Below are 15,711 nucleotides of genomic sequence, written 5' to 3'. Positions count from 1 at the left end.
TCAATTAAAGACATTCATGTGCAAATGTCTACACCACCTGTGCTGGACAGAGAGAATTTCCTAACTGACAAATCCTTAATTCTCCTAGTCTGTCATATTTCTCAAAGCAGACAACTGCAGCAAGATGCATGCGGGAGAAGCTGACTATAGGTGTGGACAGAGCCTTGGTCGTTTTGTTAAATCCTCTTTCAAACAGACACTGTGTAACTCCAGACCCCTCTCTTCTGTTGCGTGACAGGCATTAACTTCTATGTGATTACTATGAATTTCTTGGGTGCAGTTGAATCTGGGTTTTTGAAGGATGCCCCGCACGAGATAGCATTCCTGGCTCGACAGGAGCACAGGTCTGACTTCTGCTACTCTATGGAGGAGTGCCGTGTGTTCTACCCACAAGCTATGGATGCAGCCAGGAGGTTTTACGAGGTAAGATGATGCAAAAATTTTTCTTTGGATTTTCTGAGTGTCGTGGGTGATGACACCACATATGTGTCACTGACCTATGACTTAACTTGAACACATAAGATAAAAATTATATTTCTTGAATGACATCCTTTCTACTTGAATTCCTCTCAGCATCTGGAAATGATAACAAATGGATAATTATTAGGAAGCATAAAAATTTATTTACAAAAAGGCTTTTAAATGCAATTTATGTAATAATTCTCCCTTTATGGTTTCCTATGTATCAGCATATTCCTATGTGAAGCACATAAGAAAATTGAAATGCAATCTGTAAGTGTTAAAATGAAGTTTGATATTAAATCCATTTCTCAACAACTGAACTAGTGTTTCACAGTTATCTATTTTAGGAATTCCTAAATTTCATTTGGTTTTGAATTGTTCTATTCACATAGATGACATTAATTTTTCTGTAGTATTTGCTGTCCAGAAAGGTGTCTTCCCTTGTAGATGATGTCCCTGTGTATGACACAGACGAAGACACGGTGATCACTTACATGTGGGAGGCCCATCAAGTAGCCACTGATGTCTCAACACCAAAGTTCAGTGACATGTAAGATCATTGTTCTCTGTGATGTAAGGAACTTCGTTCTTCCTGACACTGTAAACCACAATGTGCACACTTTTAACCACAAATGGTCTGTATTCACATTTTCTAAAATATGTCAGAAGAGTTTAAACATTTTTATTTGCAGTTTGAGTAAGAGTCGTTTTCTCCACCATTGGAAACAGAAGGAAGAATGGCTGGGTGTGTACACTTCTGTCAGGAGGAAATTCCTTATCATCCTATAAAACTATCCATTATAATAAAGTAGTTCTTTAGGTCCAACCGATTTAGTATGGTTGTGATATGAGATCAATTTCTATTCTGGATGTGAGCTAATACATTTGGCTTTCCCTGGTACCCATAGAAATTAGGTTTCAAGACTCCCTGGATTAAAAAATCCATTCATGTTCAAGTTATTTGTGAAATTTCCTAAGGTATTTCCCTATAACCTATGCACTTTTTATATACTTAGTATCATTCCCAGATTAATATTCTACTTGCAGCAATGTTAATGCTATGCAAATACTTACTATGCTGCATTACGTGGAGAATATGTGTCCAGCACAGATACAGTAAACTGTCCTGAAGATTTTGATTGGTCGTTGGTTGACTCCATGGATTCAGAACCCATGGATTCACAAGCCCAGCTGCATACGGTAGTTAAGCAAGAAAGGTCGTAAAATTCTGAGCCAGCTTTCGATGTGTAACACCATGTCTCTCCATCAAAACACAGATGTGGTTTCAAACGCTAACTTTGAAATATTATTTTCTCTTAATTTCTGCTTGTCCATTCACTCCTTTACTGATGTTCTAATATGGAACAATGCTAATGCTGACCATTTACTATTTTTCTAGCCTAAGAAACAAATTTCTGTACCAATATTATACAGGCCTTCAATCTTTGGGACACTTGTGTGTAGGTGAGTGCAAATGTGTGTAGCTGAAGTCAGTTTTTTCCCTTTCTTGCATTTATCTTGCATAAGTACTCCAATCCCTTCATTACTTAGGTTTATAATAAGATATGCCATTTGATATTTTAATTCCTACAAGTTTTTCCTTATTTTTAAAGATCATTTTGGTTATCCTTAGTCCCTGTATTTCCTTACAAATTGAGCATTGTTTTTTAAGTATTCTCTCAGAGAGATAAGTGTTAAGAATTACAAAGTTTATGACCAGGGACATAGCTCAGCTGTGCAGTGCCTGCTTAGCAAGAGTGAGACACTGAGATGATTCTTAGTACCAAAAAAAGAAAAGAAAGACAAAAAGTAATAACAATAATAAGCAGGACTCTAAAAGCAAGGAATTGGAAATTTTAATCAAAGTGTCAATTTGGGGAGAATATAAATCTTTACAACACTGAGTTTTAAGCCACTTATTGAGTGGAGTAATGTGAAGTAGTTAACAGTATAATGGTTTTCTCTCTGTCCTTTTTTTCTATGCATTTTCTTCTATATCATCTTTTATTTTATAGTTGTGTTGTTTCATTTTAGGCAGTGTTTGAGCTTCTTTTGTGGAAAAAATTGAAGCTCAGAGAAGGGAGTAATATAGAAATTAGACATAGGTTAAAAAAACAATAAGAAATAGAGAATTCTAATGAGAGCAACAGGTGGGTTGCTATATGCTGTAAGCTATAAAATTTACAACTTAGGATTTAGCCTTCATTGTTGCTGTTTAAGAGATTTTTTTAAACCAAGTACAACATACAAGATGTAGAGATTAATTCTCTCATACTGAAGTGGTAGATTCTGGTGAGTTCACTCAGAGTAAGTCTAAGAAACATGGGACAAACCATACAACTGAATTTAAATTGGCATTGAAATGGAACGCTTTGTAATGTGTTGTTTTAGATCACAATATTCTTCTAAGACTGAAAGAGACTTCACCAAGGACTTTCTTGTGGCCATAGAGTTCTGTGAGGCAGCAAAATATCATCCCTACTTCAAAAGCGCAGCAGAATTTCTAGTAGGTTACCCACACAGGCTGCTCACGGACGAAGACATTCCCTTTGTCACAAAGGACTCAGCCTAAGGGAACAGGCACACTTGTCTACAGTGAAACTCATCTCCACCACAAATACAATCACAGGTATGATCTGATCTACACTACAAATGAAACAGTGCACCCAAGACACATTAGATCAGAATTCACTTAACAAGTTACTTATCAAGAATGAGTGTCCACACATGTGTAAATACAGAATAGTCTCTCTGGTGTGAAAAACTAAAAGTGTAAATAAGGTTCAAGTTGTATAACTGATAGTGTGAAATAGGAAGAAAGGGGCTAGAAGAGTAGGGGAAGTGGGAAAGGTTGGGAAAAGGAAAGAAGGGAAAAGAAAAAAATATGAAAAAAAGAAAACATGGAAACAAAGTCTTTGTAAACAGGGGGTGAAGGGAAGGCTGGGGAATGTGGGAAAAAATAAGAACCCAGATCCATCATGTTAAAGAACGAGATCCCAGTGATGAATGTAACTGTACTGTATACCTAAACTGCACCAATAAGCTTAATGAAAACAAAACAAAACAACAAAAGAATGAGTGTTAGGGCCGGGTATTTAGCTCAGTGTTCCACCACTTGCCTCTCATGTACAAGGACCCGAGTTTGATCCCCGAGACCAAAACAAACAAACAAACAAAAAGAATTGAGTGTCTATTACATTTTTGGTAAATTGAATGAACTTTTGAAAATTCAAGAAGCCTAGTTTTCTAAGACCTCTTAAAGTAATAAATAAGCCGATAAATTATCACCATGTATTTTCATTCATGCAAAAATTCAAATATGCTAACATTTTACTTTTGTTACAAAGAATATTGAAAAATAAAGAGAGGAGAATGATTGCTCAAATCAATGAGAAGACAGAAGACAATATTTTGAATGTCCTAGTTTTTTCCACTCTTTCCTTTGTTTCTCAAGATGCTTTCTGTCCTCACCTTTCTGCTCTTTTATTTCTTTACAGAAGAAACATGAAAGTGTCTTGTTTGAATTAATGCCAAAATGATTACTGTTATCTCTCCACTGTTGATATTATCCCTGGGATACTTTTGCCATGAAGACTCAAGGACATTTTCACTTAGATCTCTTACAGATATTTTACATTTTTTTATCATACTGTCTCTTTTCTCCATCAGTTGCTTCTAGTAAATCCTGAGGGTCTGCTATTTTTCCTCTTTCTCAAACTCGGCTCTATTCCCTCCTCTTCAGTCACTGGACTTACAGGAACCTGGAGCAAATCTCTCTCGTTTCTCTCCTGCTTTCGTCCCTGTCTCGCTAAGCATTCTCGGATAAATTTTGTATCACGCATCCTCACTACATTATCATCTCGTTACTGCCAGAAAAGCACTTCTAATATAAATATATTTGCATGCTTCTTCTTAAATTTCTCTTGTTACTCTAAAATTATTCTGGCTTTGGGATAAGATTCAAAAGCATCTCTCTGAGAAAAGCAGGCCCTTTATTATGGACAGCAACTACGCATGTCGTCCTGTAAGGCTCCACTTTCACAGGGAGACTCCTGCGGTTTCCTAGCACTTCACCACCTGGAACTCGCCCCACACCCGTCAAGATTTCAGGGATGATCTGCGTGCCTCTATCTGTTCCTCTGAAGGTTTACTTCCTCTAACCTCTCCCCTGAACTTCGGCCACCTGATTAATTTAATATCAAGAGCCGCATTCTCATCACTTCCTGTATAAAGTGGGCTCCTCACTGCTACCCTTTCCATACTTGGCAGTCATCTGGAGATTTCCTCCTTGATTTCTTCCCTTGCACTGATAAGCACATGGTTAGTTTTGTTTCTGTTTCTCCAGTACCTGGGCTAAACCCTAATCGGCTAAGCCTACAGCAGGTGCCCAATTCCTGGCCCACAGTTATAATACGTAAGGAAGGGAACATGTAACAGATGCACATCTTCATTTAGATCATGGTTCTGAAGAAAAGGATGCAGAATGGCTACTCCGAGAATAAACAGATGGGATACCTGGGGGAGTCACTGTGTATGGCCAATGCCTCATATACGACCAGTGAAAGAAGTAACACAAGGGTTATTTCAAAAAGCTGCAAAGACCAGAGCTCCCAGGGAGTGAATCTTAAGAATCTCAACCAAGAATTCTTTCTGAGGCGCATATTACTATGACAAAGCAGTGGGAGTTAACACAACAGAGATCTGAATAGGTGTGAAGAAAACAGACAATGATACTTATAAATTGCATTTGAGAGTTTGCAGGGAAGATGACTGAGTGACTTTTTGGTGGAGTTTAATATAGTTTCAACCACCATGGCGGAGAATATAGTAAGGTACACAGGGGCTTGAGGTAGAACTAGAATGATAATGAGAAAGTCAGTTATATAACATTTAGTGCAATGTTTCTATAATGGATATAAAATGTTTTCACATGTCATTGTCCTGTGTTTTAATAACAACTGTACGAAATGGGTGACACGAGCCTTCTTTTTCAGTAAAAATATCAATGGAAACAAAATAACTGCCCAGAGGCATACACTTCATACCAATTCTGCCTCAGATTTAAATGAAGAGCTGTCTCATTTCTGTGGTTATTTTTTTCACTACTTAGCATTACTGTCCTTCAAAAATATTAAACTATCAATAGTTTACTGGCTCTCACACATAGAGATTTCAGGCTTCTAGAACCGGAAGTACAGATTCATTAGTTTCAATCTGTCTTTTCATGACGGGGCATTGCGTTGCCAGACGCCACGAGAGGTTGTGTATGAAGCATTGTTTGTTAAATAGGGATGGGCATATTGCTCTTGCCACCAGCTGCTCTACATTCGTGTTGTGAGACCAATGAACACAATACAGTCTCGTATATTGGCCAACTGGACTCACTAATCTATTGCAAATTCTATAATTCAATTTATATTTGGAGATTTCTAAATTATCTCTTTACCTTTGTATTAACTAATTGAAAATATAAATGTTTGTATTTTCACAGGAGGTTTGTTTTTAAAAACGTGGATGATGGCCACGAATGTTTCCAAATTAAATCAACTGCTAGCACAATTCTTTATCAACAGGCTACTCTTAATACCAATTTTGTAGTAGCCTAAGTTTATGTTATTATATGTTGCTAAATTCGATTTTAGAACAAAAAACAATTAGACATCATAATCACAACTTAAAGTTTTCCTGGTTTCTTCTATCCTCTTTCTGTCTTTGAATTTCTAAATTTATTAACCAATAATCTCCCTAGCCTGTTTTTACCAAAAACTGGGTGGAAACCTAATTAATCCTAGAGATTGATTACCTATAATATGCAAACATCTATGTTTCCTGCAGGTCAGAGCACCTCAGGTTTCAGTATATTTTGCTCGCATTCCTCATAGACTGCCTGGTAAATGAGACACGGTTATCTGCGATGGATGTTTCTCTCAAGGTAGGGCTTTGGATACCCAAGTAGATGTTGTCAAGAAATTATATTCTGGGACTGACCTTAAAGCACATTGTAGTACTGGCACCTCTGTCATCCCGCACACAGAACACTGCTTAGTATCTGGGCACAGAAGGGATCACTGCCCGAAGCGGCCAGTACGAACTTCTGAGTCACTCCAGCACGCAAAAGGCGAATCCATGGTTGCCTGTTTTTTTCTCCCTTCCTCCCTCCCTTCCTTCCTCCCATTCCCTCCCTAATCTCTTTCCCTCTCTTCCGCCATCTCCTCTCTGTTTTTCTTCTTCTTTTCCCCTCCTTCTCCTTCCCCTTCTCTGTCTTCTTGTCTGTGTTTCTACTGAAACACTCCCATGGAAGAAAGCCTACGTTGAAGACCCGTTCACAGACATCAGACTTACCACCTTCGCGTGTTTGCTAATGTTATGAACCAAACAATTATTCCAGGAAAAACATTGTCCAATGGCTCCAGGTACCAGCGCTTCTTTTTCTCTCTGAGGCCTAGTTCTACTTGACCCCAAAGCCCAGTATTCTTTAGTGAGCTCTAAGCAAAACGGTCCCTTGTGAAAGGCTCTGTTTAGGGAGTGTGAGAATTCCTTAGGAGGCCTTAGTCAGCAGGACGCGATGTTCAAAAGGCAAAGGATGGGCTGGTCAATGATTGCAGAGAAAGTGACATTTTTTTTTACCTTCACTCATAAGTAAGTAAAACTCTTAATTGAAGTCAACTTTTTAAAAACAGAAAAGTATAAGTGAAACTTGTCAGGAAGAACTTCCGTTTTATATGAAAAATATTTTGAATGAATAAAGAAAATATCAACATTCACACAGAACATTGTGTTAAAGTATGAGAAATCAGTACACAGAATGAAAAATCAGTGTGGATTTATGTTTAAAAGGATTGTTGAAATAGTGGTATGAAAGTATTGAGAAGTTTGTGTGCATCTATGCATTTCCAGTTACTATTGAAAAAAATGATATTGAGAAGGGTTTTGAAAATTTTAAAATTTTTCTTGTAATACTTTATCACTAATATTTTATATTATCATTCACATTATTGCAATATAAAAAAATAAACTCGATCGGTGTTATTAAAATGTGTATCATTATAGATTAGGTAATTTTATCCTATCTGTGAAAAAGAATGGAAAGGCTATTATCTAGTGATATATTAAATTTAAATTTGAAAAACTTTCGCACCAGGTGTGTTGGTGCATACTTGTAGTTGCAGCTAGTCAGGAGGCTGAGGCAGGAAGATTCCAAGTTTGAGACTAGAATGAGCAATTTAGGAAGACCCCGTCTCGATAAATTTTTAAAAGAAGGGCTGAGGGTCAGGAGGCTCAGGGAGGAAGATTACAAATTCAAGGCAAGTCTAGGAAACTTGTGGAAATAGAAAAAAATATTAAGTAGAAATAAACATTTTAAAAATAATTTTTAAATACAGCCTAGTGCCAAGGCCAGTTCTAAGTTTAATCCCCTGTAGAGTACTACAAACAAACCAAAAAGAAAGGAACATTATTTTATATAACTTTGGGTAATATTCTTTCATTTATCTTTCTGTCCAAACCTTGAGTAAATTAATCTCACACAATGCACACATGCTAAAAATATAGTGAGCCTTATTTTCAATATGTACATTTATTTCATCCTAATTTTTTTTATGTCAAAGAAGGGAAAGTAATGGTAGGAAAGATCTGATGATTTTCATCTTGATTTCAAATAAGTAAGGTTCTTACTAATGTTTTGCTTTGTAGAATAATCTGTCAGGGACTGTAAAATATTTGTCTCAAAGAAGTTTTGTACGCCAACACTTTTTCATCGACATAAGTGGTCTATGTCTGCAAATTTGGGATTTCAAGATATATTAATATATAAAAATAAGTCTGAGTCTATTAGTAAACTATTTGAAAAAAAGTCAAGGAACAATGCAATTTCTAATAGCTAAAAAACTCAGTAGCTATTTTAACAAGCAATGTAAAAAATTCAACAATGAAAAATATAAACATTGATGAAAGAAACTGAAGAAAAAAGAAAAATATGGAAAGAAAAATATTCATGGATTGGAAGAACTGATGTTATTAAAAGGCCCACAGTACTCAAAACAGGCTACAGAGATCTGATTCAATCAATCACTACCAAACTATGAGTGGTGGTATTCACAAACATAGATAATATCTTGAACAAAAACATCTCAGTGAGAGGTATTACACTACATGACCTCAAACACATATTATGGCCTGGAGTGTCACCATTAGCGGCTGTCCTGAACCACAGGGCAAGTCTGAGCCATCCTGGATTGCATAGCAAGACCCTATCTCAACACAAACAAACCATCGCAGAAGGGTGATTTTGTTAAAGAAGCAAAACAAAACCTCCAAACCAACCATAACTAAAGCAGCACAATATTGGCATAAAAATAGAGCAGTCAAAAAGACTACAGAGCACAAAAATAAATTTACACATTTACAGAAGGCTGATTTTAGCAATGGTGTCAAGAATGCATACGGAGGGCAAGGACTGTCCCTTCTGTAAACTGTTTTGGGCCATCTGCATGGTGACACACAGGAACATGAAATGACATCCTTATATCTCATAAGAGATAAAAATAAACAATACAATTTTTCAGATTTAAATGGAAGACCAAAAACTTCTAATAAGATTACTGACATTTAGAAATGGGAAGAAAGGAGCTAAAGGTGTAGGGAAGGTGGCAAGGACTGTCCCTTCTGTAAACTGTTTTGGGCCATCTGCATGGTGACACACAGGAACATGAAATGACATCCTTATATCTCATAAGAGATAAAAATAAACAATACAATTTTTCAGATTTAAATGGAAGACCAAAAACTTCTAATAAGATTACTGACATTTAGAAATGGGAAGAAAGGAGCTAAAGGTGTAGGGAAGGTGGGATGGGTAGGGGAAGGGTAATAAGGGAAAAGAAAAAAATGTGAGAGAATGAAAAGATGAAAATAAAGTGTTTGTAGATGGGGAGGGGAGGAGGGGGTGAAGGGAGGGCAGAGGTAAGGGGAAAAAATGAGAATCAAGACTTGTCATGTAGAGGTACAAGATCCCAACAATGAATGTAACTGTACTGTATCCCTAAAATGTACCAATAAACTCAATTAAAGCTGAAAAAAAACTGAAGAAAATAGCAAATCATTCACAACTTTGTCTCTGGCTTAGTTTTGTGGGTAAAATTTCAAAATCACTGAGGAAACGAAAGCAATAATAAACAAATTAGATCATATCAATGTAAAAATCTTTATCAGAAAAAAGAATGAGAGTCACATTTGTAAAGTATACATCTGATAATGTGTCAATATCCAGAAGAGTGGGATTGGTATAGTCGCACTTTTCTTTTTATCCCCCCGTCGTCTCTGTCTGTCTGTCTTTTTCTTTTTCCTTTCTTTCTTCCTTTCTTCCTTTGTGCGCTGGAGGTTGAATGTGGGGCTCCTCATGTTAGACAAATGTTCCCCCAACAAGGAACACGCCCAGCCCTATAATTTGTACCTTGAATCTTCCTCAAATATCACGAATTGGGGTCGCGATCAGCTCATGGCAACACTGAACACCTCTTCTGTTCCCTGATCTGGACATGGTTAGAGCTGCCACCGCGCTGGTGGTTGTGCTTCCCTTCTTTAAGGTGAGGGCGCAGTGAGCCCAAGCTCACCCGGAGTGGCAATAAGGTGACCAAAACGGATGAGAACAGCCTGGAGCCCCCTTCAGCCGGAGCTGGGAGCACGGAGCTATGAGGAGCCGGCAGCATATTGTATCGTACTGTCTTTAACTTCTACAAGCCTGGGGCACGTGTATGTAATTACGGCTGACAGAAAAGTGGGCGAGTGCTAACTCTGGGGCTCAGGCTGGAGACAAGAGGGCTAAGAAGGTGGAACGCCTGCTGAGGGGCACCGCAAGCCTTGCCAGTGCAGATGACCATGTGAGCTGCAGTCCGTAGGCGCAGGCTGCCCAATCCCTTCAGATCTCGCGTCATCATATTACCGTCTGTCCATGTGGCAGACGTGGAATCACAGAGCTGAATGTTGACATCGTTGGTTTAGTGTTGTTTGGCTCTGATCCTTCTTTTCCATGTTGCTGTTCCTCCCTTTGGGAGGGAAATGTTTACCTGTGCAGCTGCATCTCGGAGGAATGGATCTTTCCATTTTATTTGCAGAAGCTGAAAGCTAAGAGTTTGTCATATGCTTTAGAGGATTAAGCAAGTTGAAATAAGGTCACTAACTTGGCCTTAATTCAAGAGACTTAGATATAGTTAGAGACATGCACAGAAGATAATGTGAGGGCCCAGTGAGAAGCCATGAGACCGAAATGAATCTAAAGACCAAGGAATGCTGGGGACACCAGCAGCTACAGGAAAGGTGCCAACAGTTCCCTCTCTAATCCCTTCAGGGAGAAGCCTCCAGAAATGTGAGACAGCATATTTGTGGGATTTAGGCATCGTGAGATAATACCTTTCTGTGTTTTTAGACAATGGTATCTAAGGGAGACCATGTTTGTTACTGCAGTCCTAGGAGGCCAATAGACCCTGTATTAAAAGAATTTCTTTATGTCTGCTATTATAACTCTGAGTCAATATGTCCTTCCAAAGGCCCATGTTGTCAACTGGTGTCGGGGCTGGTGGGCTGAAGGGAGGCCCAGTCAGACGAGCTTCCCAGAGAAAAGAACACGTGTGGGGCAGACTTTACAAATCAGGAACTCAACTTTAATTATACAACATTATCCATTTCTCTGAGATGCAGTAAGACAAGTCAGGCTCATGACCTTGCTATGTGGTACGTGGGTGGTGGTCTGTGCTGATTCATTATTGTGTAACAAAGCCTGATGATGTGCCTGCATGCTAAACGATGGGATTGTGTCCTCAGGTGCCTTCTGACACCCTCAGGTGCCTGGGCTTTGACACAGCTCACAGCGGCCTTCTACAATTGGCTTTTTGGGTAACTAATCATATCTTGGGGGCATAATGCTGGGGACTATTTCTGGTATCTGGTTCCTTTTGCTAAGGCTCTTTTCTCCCTATTTCGTGGCTACCATAAGGTGAGCAGTTCTCCTGCCAGTCCCTTGCACCTGATGTTTTTCTAGAAGCAATGTACTAAACCTCTATTCCCACTAACTAAAAATAAACTTTTCCTGCTTTAAGTTGTTTATATCAAGTAATTTGTCATAGTGATGCAAAACTGGGTTTTAGTAGCTTTAGATAACATATCTAGATTGAACTAATAAAAAGTTGAAATAAACAACATGCCAAGAGAGTATAAATGGATCTTTTCAAGTTTGGTATTGCAATTCTCAGCACTGCTTGTGCTAATTTCTCCCTCTTTTTAAAATCGCATGTATGTCATGACCACCATGTGAGTATGACTTTACACATCACACCAGCATTTGGGAGGCTGGTAATGAGGAGGGCAAAAGAATTTACCAAGACAGAAACAGAATCAAAGAAAGTTTATAGGTGTGTTGTATGTCAACCAGAAAGATGCAAGGGAGATTTGAGAGGAAGCAGTGCTATTTTGAAAAGGGACTGGTAGAAGGAAGTGGCTTGCTGGGTGTGAGCATGGTCAGTGGCTCACAGCCACTCACTTCTTGATCATGAGATTGTCACACAGCTCTCTTGAAGCAGGTGTTTATGTAAGACGTTGGTCTATCAAAGTCATCATGACGAGTGGTTTCTTTTAAGATGGCCGCTTGCCCCAAGATGGCTGTATTGTATCCCATACTAGATCTCGTACTTACCCTAAGTATTTTATAAAGAGAAGTAAGAACAATGTTATTATAAATTGTACTACACAGGATTGTTGTGGAATATCTTCCACAAATATTGTGATGGTTGATTTCATATGACAAGTTCCCTAGGCCACATGCTGCCTAGATATCTCGTTGGTCAGTTTTCTAAATGAATATGGGAAGCTCTTTCTGGATAAGATTAACATTTGAATGGTAACCTGAGGAATGCAGACTATCCTCCCTAGGGTGGGTAAGTCTCATCCAATGCATTGAAGGCTGAATAGAAAAACTATCATGTAGTAAGAGAGATTTTTTTTCTCTCTGCCTATCTTATAGCTCACAAGTAGGTCTTCTCTTGCCTCTAAACTTGGACATGGAGTAAAACTATACCACGAACTCTCATGTGTCTCTAGCCTGGCTACTGCACAGAGTAGTACTTTTCAACCTTCCTAACTGTATAGCTGCATGCATGTACATTTTTTTACAATAAATCATTATCTATCTGTCATTTAGCTAGCTAGCTAGATAGCTATGCATCATCTCCTATTGGTTGTTTCTTTGATGAACCCAGACTATTATAGATTCTACTGCTGAGAACTTTTCTAAAAGGAAAAATAAGAACCAAGATATAACTTGACAGGTACAAATTCTCTATGATAAATGTGATCATAAGGTATACCTAAGTTGTATCAATAAACTCAATGAATTAAAAAAAGAACAGAAATTTAAGAATGAGCTTTATGAATCGACTCTATGGTTTTTATTATTGGCTCTCTGATTGGATTTAAAGACAGCAATAATTTCATTTTTATTGTTAAATGAAGCATTTATAATCCATGGTGTGATCTGACATTGGAGAGTCACAAAATATCTCCACTGGGTACTCCCAATCAACCACTTACAGGAAGTGAAGATCCTAAAAATACACTGTGCTTGTTGTTTTTCTTAATGTCTTCAGACAAAATGAAAAGCTCCAAATAATCTTAAAGATTTGAACTCTAAATAAGCCATTGCATGAATATCTGAAAACTTCTTGTTGCACAAAGGAGACACTTATCTCCCGTACCTGAGGGCCTGAGATTGCTAAAGGACAATTACAAAATCTCATCCTTCACTGGTTAAATTACAACTGCAGCTGTATTCTCCCTGTCACAGGATGTCTATGAAAGTGAAAGTCTATATTGGGATAGGGTGGAATCTTGTAGTTGCAATGTGACTCTGTTAGGGGATCCTGATGAAAATGAGAAAAATGAAGACTTAAATTCTGATGATTTCTCTCTGCCCATGGAAGAGGCCTCTCCACCCCTCGTCTCTGTGGCCCCCTTCCCCTCATCAGAAGTAGGGTGCCCACATTCAGAGGTAGCACGTCACCACTCCCGGGGCTGGAGGTCTTTTCAGGCCATCTGAAGGGATGAACCCAGCACTGCCTGAAGAATCTGTACTGACTTCCCATGAAGCAGTTGCCGTGCAAGACGATGCTGCCTCTCCTCAGGACCCACCTCAATCATCTCTCTTTGCTTTTAAATCAGTAACAAACTAAAATCACAGTAAACCTTTAAAGGTGAGGCGTAAGGTGTCAGTGGCGAGTGTGTTATGCACCAGGGGAGTAACTTGGCTTTTCAGATAAAGGCCTAGACCTGGGGATATATGTAGGAATAGACTCCAAGGACGTGAAATAATGGTGGAAGCCACACTGAGCTGAATCAAGCTACATTTATTCATGCGGGCTAAGTAGAGACTGCTGATTGAATGCCGTAGTTCTGGAAATAAGGGAAGGCTCTGACAGCTTGGTTGGTTGGTTGTAAATAAACCAAAATGATCCACAGTGGCAAGCTAGAGATGTCAGATACGTTGTGCTTTAATGGCAAGGAAGGGTTTCAAGGTCTTTGGGAAATGCAAATATTAAAGGGGACTTGTTTTTCTTAATGGACCCTGGGTGAAGGAGGCAGACTTATGGACTTAAAATCACCGCTATGAGTAATGAATCTGTGAGTGGAAATCTAGCATATTTTCTCTGCAGTTCTGAGGTAAAATGACATAGGCTTACATTTCTCTGCTTCACTGTGCTAAATACAAGTAAATATCAGAGATTAAGATAAAAGGACTCTGAGAAAGAAGACAGAACACAAAGAGGTTACTGGCTTCAGGGCTATAGGAAGAAGGTTGGGATGAACGTGCTTGTTCTCACTTTTCTCCATCTAAGCTGAAGCTGGCCACACAGAAGTCTGCAACCTGGAACTGCCAGGGGAGACACAGGAACAGGGAAGCCACCCTTTCTGACCAAATGCCGGGAAAGGAACACTTACTTTTGGAAGTCTCTTCTGGGAATTTACCTTAAAAATACACCTGCTGTGAAAGATGGTGGGGAAATGTGTTTTATCTCTGGTGATATTTCTTGTATCTTTTTTTTTTTTTTTTGGTACTGGGGATTGAACTCGGGTCCTTGCTCTTGCAAATCAGGCCACCGAACTACTGAGCTAAATCCCTGGCCCCCCTTGTATCTTAAATGCCGTGGAAATTGTGTGGTCCATGGATAGAACATTAGATGAATTAGGTACTGAAAGCCCATGCAGACATGTTAGCAAATAATAATAAAGTTAAAATGATGAAAATCTCTCTGAAGAGAGACATAACCATTTTCCAGAAAAAAAATTACCAAAAGCATCAAGACACCAAAGCATATAAATACAGTACCTTTTACAATCAAAACGAGGAAAAAGACGGGAAGATATAGACACATAAAGATAGACTGACAAATTAGATGTAGACAGAGGAACAAATATTTACACAAAATAAATCAGCAATGGATTCACCATTAGGCATGAGTGAAATGGATTGAGAAGGGATTGTGAAAAGAAGGAAATACTGCTTTTGAAACAATAATATTTTAAATTTAAAAATAAAATTAAATGAAGATAGGTTAAAAAGTCACATCTGAGTCTTAATATAAACAAATAAACCTAACAGCATATTGCAATAAACATATACACACAAAGCTTGCCCTTAATGGAACCAAGAGGTTTATTGTGGTATTGATATTTCCTTGGCTCGTTTTATAGTTGATACTATAAAAAAAAAAATGAAACAAGTTTTGTTCCTGAAATCTTTTGAGTATTAAATAAAATTGTGTCCTGAAATTTTAAAATAATGTTTTCAAGTAAATATTTGTCCCCTTTGTCAAACTAATATGCAGTAAGGAGAACTAATAAATATAAAGGAAAACTTTTAAAAGTCTGAATGTAAAACCATTCTGTACAAAGCTATGAAATCTGAAAATTAAGAGGTACTGGGTTGGTTTTAACTTTATTCCACTGATACCAGTTATGGGTTGGATAGAATGTGTCTTCCAACACTCATGTGTTGGAGCTGATGGACTCTTGAAAAGTGATAGATCACCTCTACCCTCTTCAGTGGATTAATCCATTGATAGGTTTATGATTTGATGGAAAATTGAAAGGCGGAGCCTAATGAAAGGAGTGGAGCACAAGGGCATGCTCTTAGGGACCGTGTCTTGTCCTGAGCATCTCTGCCTGTCTCTGTCTCTGTCTCTGTCTCTCTCCCCCACTCCTCCC

Source organism: Fukomys damarensis, unplaced genomic scaffold (genome assembly GCF_012274545.1).
Source record: "Fukomys damarensis isolate Sample0158 unplaced genomic scaffold, DMR_v1.0_HiC HiC_scaffold_14, whole genome shotgun sequence".
NCBI lineage: Eukaryota > Metazoa > Chordata > Mammalia > Rodentia > Bathyergidae > Fukomys > Fukomys damarensis.
Note: the sequence above shows the minus strand (reverse complement) of the source record.